The following is a 10,810-nucleotide window of genomic DNA, read 5'->3' as shown; positions in this document are numbered from 1 at the left end:
AAATATGTTTGTCCAGCATATTTATCTATTATCTATGCATATTTCATGCATGAATCACAATCAGTCAATGTTGCCGTCAATTCGACCACTAAGCGACAAAGAGAGAAGCCTGAATCAGAAAACGCTGATTTCCACTGACGGCAGAGACGGTTTAATTGAGAAGCCAGAAGCATCGAAAGGCCTTCCGAAAAAATTCAAATTTGACGCAGTTTACGATGTCGACCAGTCTACTGAGGAGTTATATCACGGATCCGTTCATTCTCTTGTAAAGGTAAATTAATGTTGATGTGTGCGTGTGTGTGTGTGATCTATCTCTGTACACCTCGCTCACTCGTAATTAAATAACCATAACTTGCTCAATTGTCTACCGATTTTAAAACGGTTTGGTTTGTTATAACATTAAACGTCAGAGATGTAGTTATGACCATAACTTAGATATCATATAAAGTCTAGATGTCTTAAGGCGGAGTCACTTCCGGCATCACCGCCACAGGGAAGCTGTGAATTAAGGTGAGCACGCACACAAATCCTTTAATCTCGCTAAAATCTTGACGGATTTACAAACGGTTTGGTTTCTTACAAACGTTATTAACATGGCTATAATTATTTCATATGGAAGTCCATTGGTATAATTATTCATATGCAGTGTCATAACTACATCTTTGACGTTTATAAAAAACCAAACCGTTTGAAAATCGGTAGAGAATTGAGCAAGTTATGGTTATCTAAAAGTACATGAACCATGTTACGAATGAGCGAGCTCCCTGTGGTAACTCCCTATGGGTTTATTTTTATTGTTAGATTTCTTTGATTTCTTTTGCTTTGTGGTGTAAAGGCTCCTTCTGTTCGGGTAGTTTGTGATGAAAGCATCCGTGTGTGTGTGTGATATTTTTGTGTTAGCCAAAAAATAAATTTTGGGTGTTTTTTTATTTAATGATCCTGAAGTCCAAAGTCGTGCTTTGTATATTTAATGGTGGGGCCACCATGTAACATCTGTCTGTCTGTCTATCTTTTGTCTTTCTATCTTATCTGTCTGTCTGTCTGTGTTTTTGCAACAGGGTGTTGTTCAAGGCGTCAATGGGACCATTTTAAATTACGGTTCAACTGGCTCAGGGAAAACTTTCACCATGCAAGGATTGCCAAATTCAACCACCGAAAGGGGAATCATTCAGAGAGCTTTGGAGGACATCTTTGAGGCAATTCAGGTATTACATTTCACCATCATAGTATTATAAATACACTAACATTCAAAAGGTGGTTTGTGGTTAGTAAAATGTTTAGAGCCAAGATACTATATATTCATTGTGCTAAAATTGTAAAGTGACATTTAACCTGAAATGTTCTATTGCAAAGAACAAAAAATCGCGTGTACAGGTTTCTGGCATGGAAATATACAACGAGGAAATCCAAGATCTTTTAGGAGAAAATACCAAACAGAAGTTACAAGTATGTCTCTTACACTGATTACTCAAAGCCATTCTAAATTAGCTAAAATGCGCTGAACAATGCTATGTGTTTTTTAGCTGAAGGAGCATCCTGAACATGGATTTTTTGCAATGGGTCTGTCAATGCACACTGTGGAGAGTGTTGAGGAATGTGAGAGAATCATGTTTAAGGGATTAGACAAACGCACTGTGGAACCAACACTCACGAACGAAACGCCGTCTCGTTCACACTGTGTTTTCACAATTTACGTGGAGAGCTGCTTCACAGGTTTGTGTCTTAGTTTTTGCATGAATAAATCTGCATATCGGTATATGCAACATCTCTGTAATTTTAGATGCTGCTGGTGAAGAGCATTTACATGCGGGAAAACTCAATTTCGTGGACCTTGCAGGAAGCGAACGACAGTCCCAAACCGGTGCTTCTGCAGAAGCCCACAAAATCAACCGTTCTATTTTTACCCTTCGCAAAGTCATAACTGCATTGGTGGATAGTTCCAGTCATATACCGTATCGTGAATCCTTTCTAACTTGTTTGCTTCAAGACTCTCTTGGCGGAAACACACAAACCCTCATAATAGCCTGCCTCTCACCAGCCAGCTGCAATTACAACGAAACCATCAATACACTAAACTTCGCTGCCTGCGCCAAGAGAATGCGGAATCGCCCAGTCATAAATGTGGATCCAAAACATTCCCTACTTCGTGAGTTTCAAAGAAAAAGTGTGTACTTTATCAAGAAGTTGCGAGTGTAAATTTGAAGCTCTTTCAATTGTGTTCAATTTTGTCTTTTAACAGCGCTTTTGGCTGGTCAGAATTCAGAAGATCCTCAAAGCAACACAGAGCACGACACTAAACAAAAGGTGTGTACATGGTGTCAGTGGAAGAGTTTTAAAATTGTTTCTGCACTAGGATGAGGCCTTCATCTCGGAAGATCTTGAAGAATTTTTGAGGAAACTTTCCATTTTAATGTGTTGATTGTTCATTGTCAATAGAAATACTTATTTGCATCCATTATTTGCAATTTCTTTGTATTTTTCTGTATAGCATAGCATGGCGCTAGCATAAATGTATGCTAAATTTAAATTAAATTTTAGGAATATGAGAAGACGCGTATGAGAGTGCTGGCCGACATTGAGACTTTGGCCATCAAAGTCCAAAGTTTGCCAGAGATGAAGAGCGATGATGATCTGGCCACCATCCATCTTCTTAAGCAGCTGAGCGAGCTCACCGTAGAACATTTTAAGATCATTCTCAAACATACCCCTGGTGTGAAGGGACTGTAACTACAGTTACCAGGACTAGCTGCCAGTCGGAGCTGTATGGAGCTAGAAGAGTATGCACACACTCATTCACATATGCACACACAGGATACACAAATGCTCACAAAATTACGCTATTGGCGATTCTATTCGAAGCAGACAGACTGGCTAAACCGACCGTCTGCTAGCTGTCTCACGTCACCAAGGTCTGATAAATCCCATTCACATAGAGCCTCTTTCACCTAGATATCATCATATAGAGACTGTGTCTGTTCCCTGAATTAGGACATACAAAAAACTCCTAAACCCATTCAAGGCTAAAAATGTAATTATTTATCTAGTGTAAATGATAAATCACGTTTAACATTTGTGCTGGCTACTGTATACAGGCCACCAGGGCACCATAAAGCTCAATTGGAGATGCTTCCAGAGGTCATAGATCCTCTTCTTAACATCATTAATTCATCTTTGTCTCTAGGATATGTACCGAAAAACTTTAAGCTGGCTATGATTAAACCGCTTGTTAAAAAAACGCAACTTGATCCTACAGAATTAGTCAATTACAGGCTGATCTCGAATCTACCTTTTCTGTCAAAGATACTAGAAAAAGCAGTGTCTTCACAACTGTGTTCCTTTCTAGAAAGAAATGATATCTGCGAGGATTTTCAGTCTGGATTTAGACCGTACCATAGTACTGAGACTGCTCTCGTTAGAGTCACAAATGATTTGCTCCTATCATCTGATCGTGGTTGTGTCTCTCTATTAGTGTTACTCGATCTTAGTGCTGCATTTGACACCATCGACCACAACGTTCTTTTATATAGACTCGAAAACTATGTTGGCATTAGTGGAATTGCACTAGCATGGTTTAAATCATACTTATCTGACCGTTATCAGTTTGTAGCAGTAAATGAAGAGATGTCTTGTTGATCACTAGTTCAGTATGGCGTATTCACGCCCAGACGAAACTTACCAATTATTACATCCGCTAGGGGTGAGACGCAATAAACAAATACGACCAGCTTCCCACAGGCCGTCAGATCAAAAAATAAATAAATAAAAAAGAACCAATAACGAATACCAAAGGCGGCGAATACAATGAATTTATTGCATTATCACAAAAGTGAATAATAAATCAGTTAGAAGGACCCATGGCCCAAATAAATAAAAAAAAAATTAAAAATAAAGTATAATTCGTTGACAACAAAAACAAAAAGTGAATAATAAATCAGTTAAGGCCCCCCTTTTTTATCGGATTTCCGGGGGGCGCGAGTGTCGCGTTTATTTCCGGTCCGCCGGGAGAAAAACTGTTGTGTTTACATGAGTGACAATGAGCATTTATCAAGATCAGCTAAACGTAGGATTCTCAAAAGTATGCGAGGTTCACGGCATAGACTCTTTAAGAGATGTCCAGGAGTTTTGTTTGAGGCACTTAGTGGAGACAAAAAGAGATATTTTAGCCTGTTTGCCGACGGGATTTGGGAAGAGTATTATTTTCCAAGCCTGGCCGACCCTTTATCAGCATTTAGAAGGATTCCCAGCAGATCCAATTTTACTAGGTGTGTGTCCCCTCCTATCTATTATGGACGATCAAGTGAAGTAGATCCTTCTTTGATTTTCTTTGCTGACTGACTTGTTGCACGCCGGTCTGTTGTTGTGGGGACATTTCCACGCCCCGAAACGTGACGCTGAACGAAACGAACTGTAATTGGTTGTTTGACATGTCGGTCAAACGGCCTTATGGGCGGGCCTTGGCCAAAGAAAGCTGCTATGAATTCCAGAGCTTTAGCCATCAGTCTGAAGGTCTGGCTACGCGAGACTATTATCAAATCAGCGATAATCTGAAACTCAAAGAAAAACATATAAAGACACAAAGACAAACACACCTAACGTAACACCAATTCACAAAGTTAACAGAATGCATAGCTGATATAAAAAATTGGATGACTAGTAATTTCCTACTACTAAATTCTGAAAAAACAGAAATTCGAATTATTGGACAAAAAACGTCCTCACGTAATAATCCAGAATACTGTCTAACACTCGATGGCTGCTCTGTTAAGTCTTCGTCGTCGGTTAGGAACCTGTGTGTGTGTGTGTGTGTGTGTGTGTGTGTGTGTGTGTTCTTTGATACCAATCTTTCATTTGAAAGTCATGTGTCGATTATCTGTAAAACCGCATTTTTCCATCTTAAAAATATATCTAAATTACTTCATATGCTCTCATTGACAAATGCGGAACAGTTAGTTCATGCGTTCATGACCTCAAGGCTAGATTATTGTAATGCTCTACTGGGTGGTTGCCCTGCACGCTTAATAAACAAACTACAGCTAGTTCAAAACGCAGCAGCTCGAGTTCTTACCAGAACCAGGAAGTATGACCATATTAGCCCGGTTCTGTCAACACTGCACTGGCTCCCTATTAAACATGTATAAATGTTAAAATATTGCTGATTACTTACAAAGCACTAAATGGTTTAGCTCCGCAGTACTTGAGCGAGCTCTTAACGCATTATAGTCCTTCACGTCTATTGCGATCTCAAAATTCCGGCCAGTTGATAATACCTAGAATATCAAAGTCGACTGCTGGCGGTAGATCCTTTTCCTATTTAGCACCAAAACTCTGGAACAGTCTTCCTAACATTGTCCGGGAAGCAGACACACTCTGTCAGTTCAAAGTTAGACTAAAAACACATCTCTTTGACCTAGCGTTCACATAATACATTATAGACTTCTATAATTCAATGTTAGGCTGCATAGATTAGGTCAGCCGGAACCGGGAACACTTCCCATAAATCCTGATGTACTCGTTACATCATGAGAAGAATGGCATCTACGCTAATTTTAGTGTCTGTGTTTATCCCGAGGTTTTCCTGCAGCCTGCCGGATCCAGGCCGTATCCAGATCAGATGACGACAACGCAGTCCTGAAGTGTCAACCAGTCTCTCCGTTTACTGAAGTGAGGTGGAGCTAGATGTACATTTTACCAGTTGTTACCTACAGTTTATACAAACATTATGGTCATCGACCAGTGGTCGATGTCTCAAACATAATACTAGCGCGTTTAATAATACGATCGCATTATGATTCATTAAATAAATAGAACCGAATGTCAGGGCTTTACTGTAAACATAGTATGAATATTGAAACCTGTGAATTGAAAGAAATGTTTAAATTATGTTTTAAAATTGTAATCTTAGTTCAAATGGAACATTATGTAGCCTATTATTATACATCTGTATCAGAGTATGTGAGCGGTGCGGAGTGGGAGCGGAGCGAGGAGCGGAGTTGCGTGATTTTGCCAGGAGCGAGGAGCGGATTTTTTTAATGTCGGAGCGTTGTGATTTTCTCTCGCTCCAAAAACGCTCCACTATCGCTCAGGACCAAACCACTGTGAGGCAACGGAGGGGGACTCAAAATGTTTCTAATCATATTTTGCATTTGTTTGCATTTGTATTGTTTTACTAGTACTTTCACAAACATTTATATAAAGTATATATCATGTAATTAATTTTAAACATGCTTTTAATTATATTTTTACCGACCCCCTCGTGATTTCTACCTGTGCAACTCCATTATATGATGGACGATTTTATAAGGCCCAGTTTACACGAGAACGCTCGCGGGTGAAAACGTAAAAATATTTTATCAGATGTGCCTTTCGTTTAGACGGCGACGGCGCTTTTGGGGCTTAAAAACGCAAAAAAAGTGAAACCACTCTCCAGAGTGGAAATCTTAAAAACGCTGCACCGTCGTGTTTCCGTCTAAACGGGCTAGACAGTGACGGCACCGATCAGTGCTTCACATTGCCACTGAGTGCATACTAGGCTACATTGAATTGCACACACTTTTGCGTCACCATACGCACGCAGATTTCCCTCCCATAATGGTCGTCTAAACGCAGAATAAAAGTTATTACTTTTGCGTTTTCTCTTCAGATCGTTTCCGAAATATTACCGTGAAGAAGGGGAAACAATATAAATGTATTGTAAGAGTTAGTGATGACAAAGGAGAACGCGAGTGCGGGGAGGTGATTACAACGTCAAAAGATTCCTTGTGATTCCTATTTAGCTTTGTTTTAACGTGAGCTAAAGGATAACCTAATTTATTGGTTTGGGGCGGTTCAAAATTCCAATAAAGTATGTGGATGTTCTTCTCTTAGTACTCCGTATTAGTTTTACAGTAGATGCATCTTCTGATCAGAGGTTGGTGTTATTTAAAAAAAAAAAAAAAGAATAAAAATTTACCGTGGAGCGAAAACGGAGCGAGACGTATTAAGGGCGGAGTGGGGAGCGAGCGAGGAGCGGAAAACTGTACACCCAGAGCGGAGCTTAAGCGGAGTAATTATGAAATGCTTTGAGCGTGGAGCGCAAATTCTCTCCGCTCCACTCCGCTCACATACTCTGATCTGTATACATCATTTAAATAAGCATGATATATCTATTGTTTAATGCCCAGGTGATATGCACAATATCAAACTATAGAACTGTAAAATTAGGCTGTGTAGTTGACATGCAGATGAGACGTCGGAGCGCAAAAATGTGATTTCTCCTGTCCAACAACAACCAGGCCGTTATTTCCAGCGTGCCGATCGAGTCTGTCCCAAAAATACCTCTCAATGCGCCCTTGTGGACTCGCGCCAAGGGCCCTATAGGCCTGCACTACATGACGTCACCAAAGTGTGGACTCTGAGGAAGTCCACAAGTCCGGAGTGTGCCGTTTGGGACAGGGCCCAACTCTGGGGGATACGGTGAAGAAGCTAAAGTCCCAAAAAGTCGGCGTGTTCCTTTAAACGTCGCCATCTAGTGTTCAGGCGCATGATGGAATTATTATTCCCTCACAAGAGTCCACAATAGGTGGGTTTCAGTCACATGATTATGATGACGCGCGAAGGCGGGGCGATTTCAAATGGAGGGCAGGAAGTAAACACGGAGAATAAGACCTGGGCTGTAGATGGAGGAGCTGAACACGCAGCAATGTCGAAAGGCCAGGTTCTGAATAGTCTGGGACAGAGCCATAGAGAGAAACCACGTGACAGCCATAGCGGCGACATCAAAGAGTGTCGCAACTCTTTCTCTGGTCTGGGATGAGGGAAATTACAAGTCTCTGATTCATTGCCCACAGTAGATTGCAGTAATGCTCTATATAAGAAGCAAGCCGCCAATAAAAACAAAAAAGAAGAAGAAACACGGAAAATATCTGATTTTTTGACTGTCCGAACACGTTTTTTTTTCTGTTTACACTGTCATAGAACACATCCGATCTGTGTCACACAGGGGCGTTTCTAGGTTTTAAAAGCACCAGGGGCTGAGCCCGAAACATCAGGGGCTGGGTAACAAGATAACATGATTCGATACAGAGAATAATGTATATTTTAGGCCTATATGCAGGGGGCAGACTGGTTAAAAAATTCAGTCCTGGCACTGTAGCCACACCAGCCCATATTAGCACACAGACACACACATCCAAAGGTGAGGTAGTTAGGGGGGTTCGGGGGCATGCCCCCCCTGAGAAAATTTTGATTTCTCTGACCTACATATGTGCATTTTAAGGTGTTTGAAGGCCAACATTTTTTGATAACAACAGCTTTAAAAGCATGTCAGTGGGCAGTAGCAGAAATTATTTGTCAAGCAGAAAACAGATTCTTGAACATGAGAATGAGGATAACTGTTGAAATGAATGATCCACACTAGAAAATGGAAATGCAAAATGTTTCTGCTCAGGGGCGTTTCTAGGTTTTAAAAGCATCAGGGGCTGAGGCCAAAACATCAGGGGCTGGGGGACGGTAATTAGATAACATTATTCGATGCAAAGAATAATGTATATTGTAGGCCTAGGGGGCAGACAAATTCAGTCCTGACACTATAGCCACACCAGCCCACATTACCACACAGACACGCACATTCAAATGTGATGTAGTTTGGGGGGTTCGGGGGTACGCTCCCCCAAGAAAATTTGGATTTCTCGGACCTAGATATCTGCATTTTAAGGTGTTTGAAGGCCAAAAATAGCTTTAAAAGCATGTCAGTGGGCAGTAGCATAAATTATTTGTCAAGCAGTTGACAGGTGAAATATTCAAACACATTCGAGGACCATACAAATATAACTTATATATAACTTATTTATACTTATGAATTTTGCTTATAGTTTCTGTAATTAGCAAAGAACATTTGTGTTAAATAGGAAATTGTAATAATGTTAATCAAGCTGACTAAATCGCACGACTGCGCAGCAGTTCACGCATGCACTCACAATAAAAATACCATATAATTTAAAACAAAGACAAGGTCATTATATGATTTTGTGAAAACTGCCCCTGTCTATTATACAAAGGAAATAATATTACAGATCTAGACAAATTGAGTTGCTTATAGTTAAAAGAATGTCATGAACGATCATTTAGGCTAGATGTAGGCTATTGATGTAGGCTATTGATTGCATTTAGTGCGTGATATTGAAGAGTGCGCGTCTCGAGCACACGACTGACACGACAGGAAAGTTTGTTTTTCTGAGTTTTATAATCTGACATATACCGTGACAACATCTCATCTGATGTTAGATGAGATCATCTCAGCCTAAATCCACAGGTAGAGGACTGTGCGGTGCTGCTGACTGCGTTATTTATATATATATTTAAAAAAAGTAATTTCTGTGAGATTGTTCGCTGTTGCGCGCAAATCCTGGAGATATTCTAGGCTGAAATCACTCACGTGCGTCTCTGTGTGAGACAGATTTCAGAGACGGCAGCAAAGCCAAAGCACAATGAAAATAAGGCAACTTATGACAAGGTTTACATAAGCTATTATCCAGTTTCATATTTGTCTGTCAAATTTTCAAAATACATTCGGGGCTACACTCAAAACATTCGGGGCTGAAGCCCCGGCAAAATCGGCTGGCGCCGCCTCTGTTTCTGCTTATTGTTGACACACAATCACATATTCCAAACAGGAATGGCCTTAAATGAGAAATCTTTCAAGGATTATTTTGCATAGATGTAAACTTTTTAGCAATAAAGATTGGTTTCAGCAACTTGTTTCTTTCTTGAGTTAATCAATGTTTTTGGCTCTATTAAATCAGTTCAATTAAATTTCAATTGTTCACTCATAAAGTCACTTGTCACCATTACTGGCCTAATGATGCAAGTTGTGCAAACACAGACAAGCGGAGTGATAGAAACTGTGAAAGGGCTGATGCTGGTGAAATATTCCAACACATTCGAGGACCTTATATATATAGGCTACATATCAGAGTTAAATAGGAATACATTGTAATAATGTTAATCAAGCAGACTAAATCACACGACTGCGCAGCAATATTTAAGCTCATTATACAAAGGAAATAATACAGATCTAGACAAATTGGGTTGCTTATAGTTAAAATAATGTCTTGAACGATCATTTGGTTATTTCAATACTTAATTGACGACAAAACACGACGTTACATGCTAGTTTATTTTGCGTGATACAGGGCGCGCCGCATTTGCGTCATTGAAGAGTGGGGTGATTTGAGTCACTGAAGCCCCGGATGCCCATGTCTAACGACACGCCTGCTCTATCTTCTTCAGGCGGCTGATTGTGTGTAGCCTATATATATTTGTGTAGAATATATTCTACAATATATATAATAAAGTTGTCTTGAGTAATGTTCTTTCTGAAAGTCGGCGTTTAAGAGAGAGCGAAATCGTGTCTGCACATCCACAGAGTGAAGTGAGAGAAATGTGCACGCGCATTTGCGCGTCGCCCTTATATAGACTGCTGTTTAAAAAAAAAAAAAAAAATCTTCCGCGAGCCGGCTAAACTAAGCTTCCAACAGTCAAAGTGAAAATAAAAATCGGCGAATAAATAGCAAGTAAGTGAAAGGACAGCAGTAGAAAAAGATTTTTGTTGTTTGAGTTGAAATGTGAAAGTTATGTCGAGTTTTCGTGAAACTAGGTCACTCTCTCCTCCGCACATGGTCGAGCAAAATAAACGGGCCAAATTGCAAGCCATCATCCAGGAGTTTGGTGCCCTGTGTGATAGAACAGATTTAACAGAGGAACAAGCTCAAAATCTCATAAAATTACAAGAGAATTTAAATAAACATTATGAGGAAAAGGCAAAATCTGCTTT

This window comes from Rutilus rutilus (genome assembly GCF_951802725.1).
Source record: "Rutilus rutilus genome assembly, chromosome: 4".
In the NCBI taxonomy this organism is placed as follows: Eukaryota; Metazoa; Chordata; class Actinopteri; order Cypriniformes; family Leuciscidae; genus Rutilus; species Rutilus rutilus.
Note: the sequence above shows the minus strand (reverse complement) of the source record.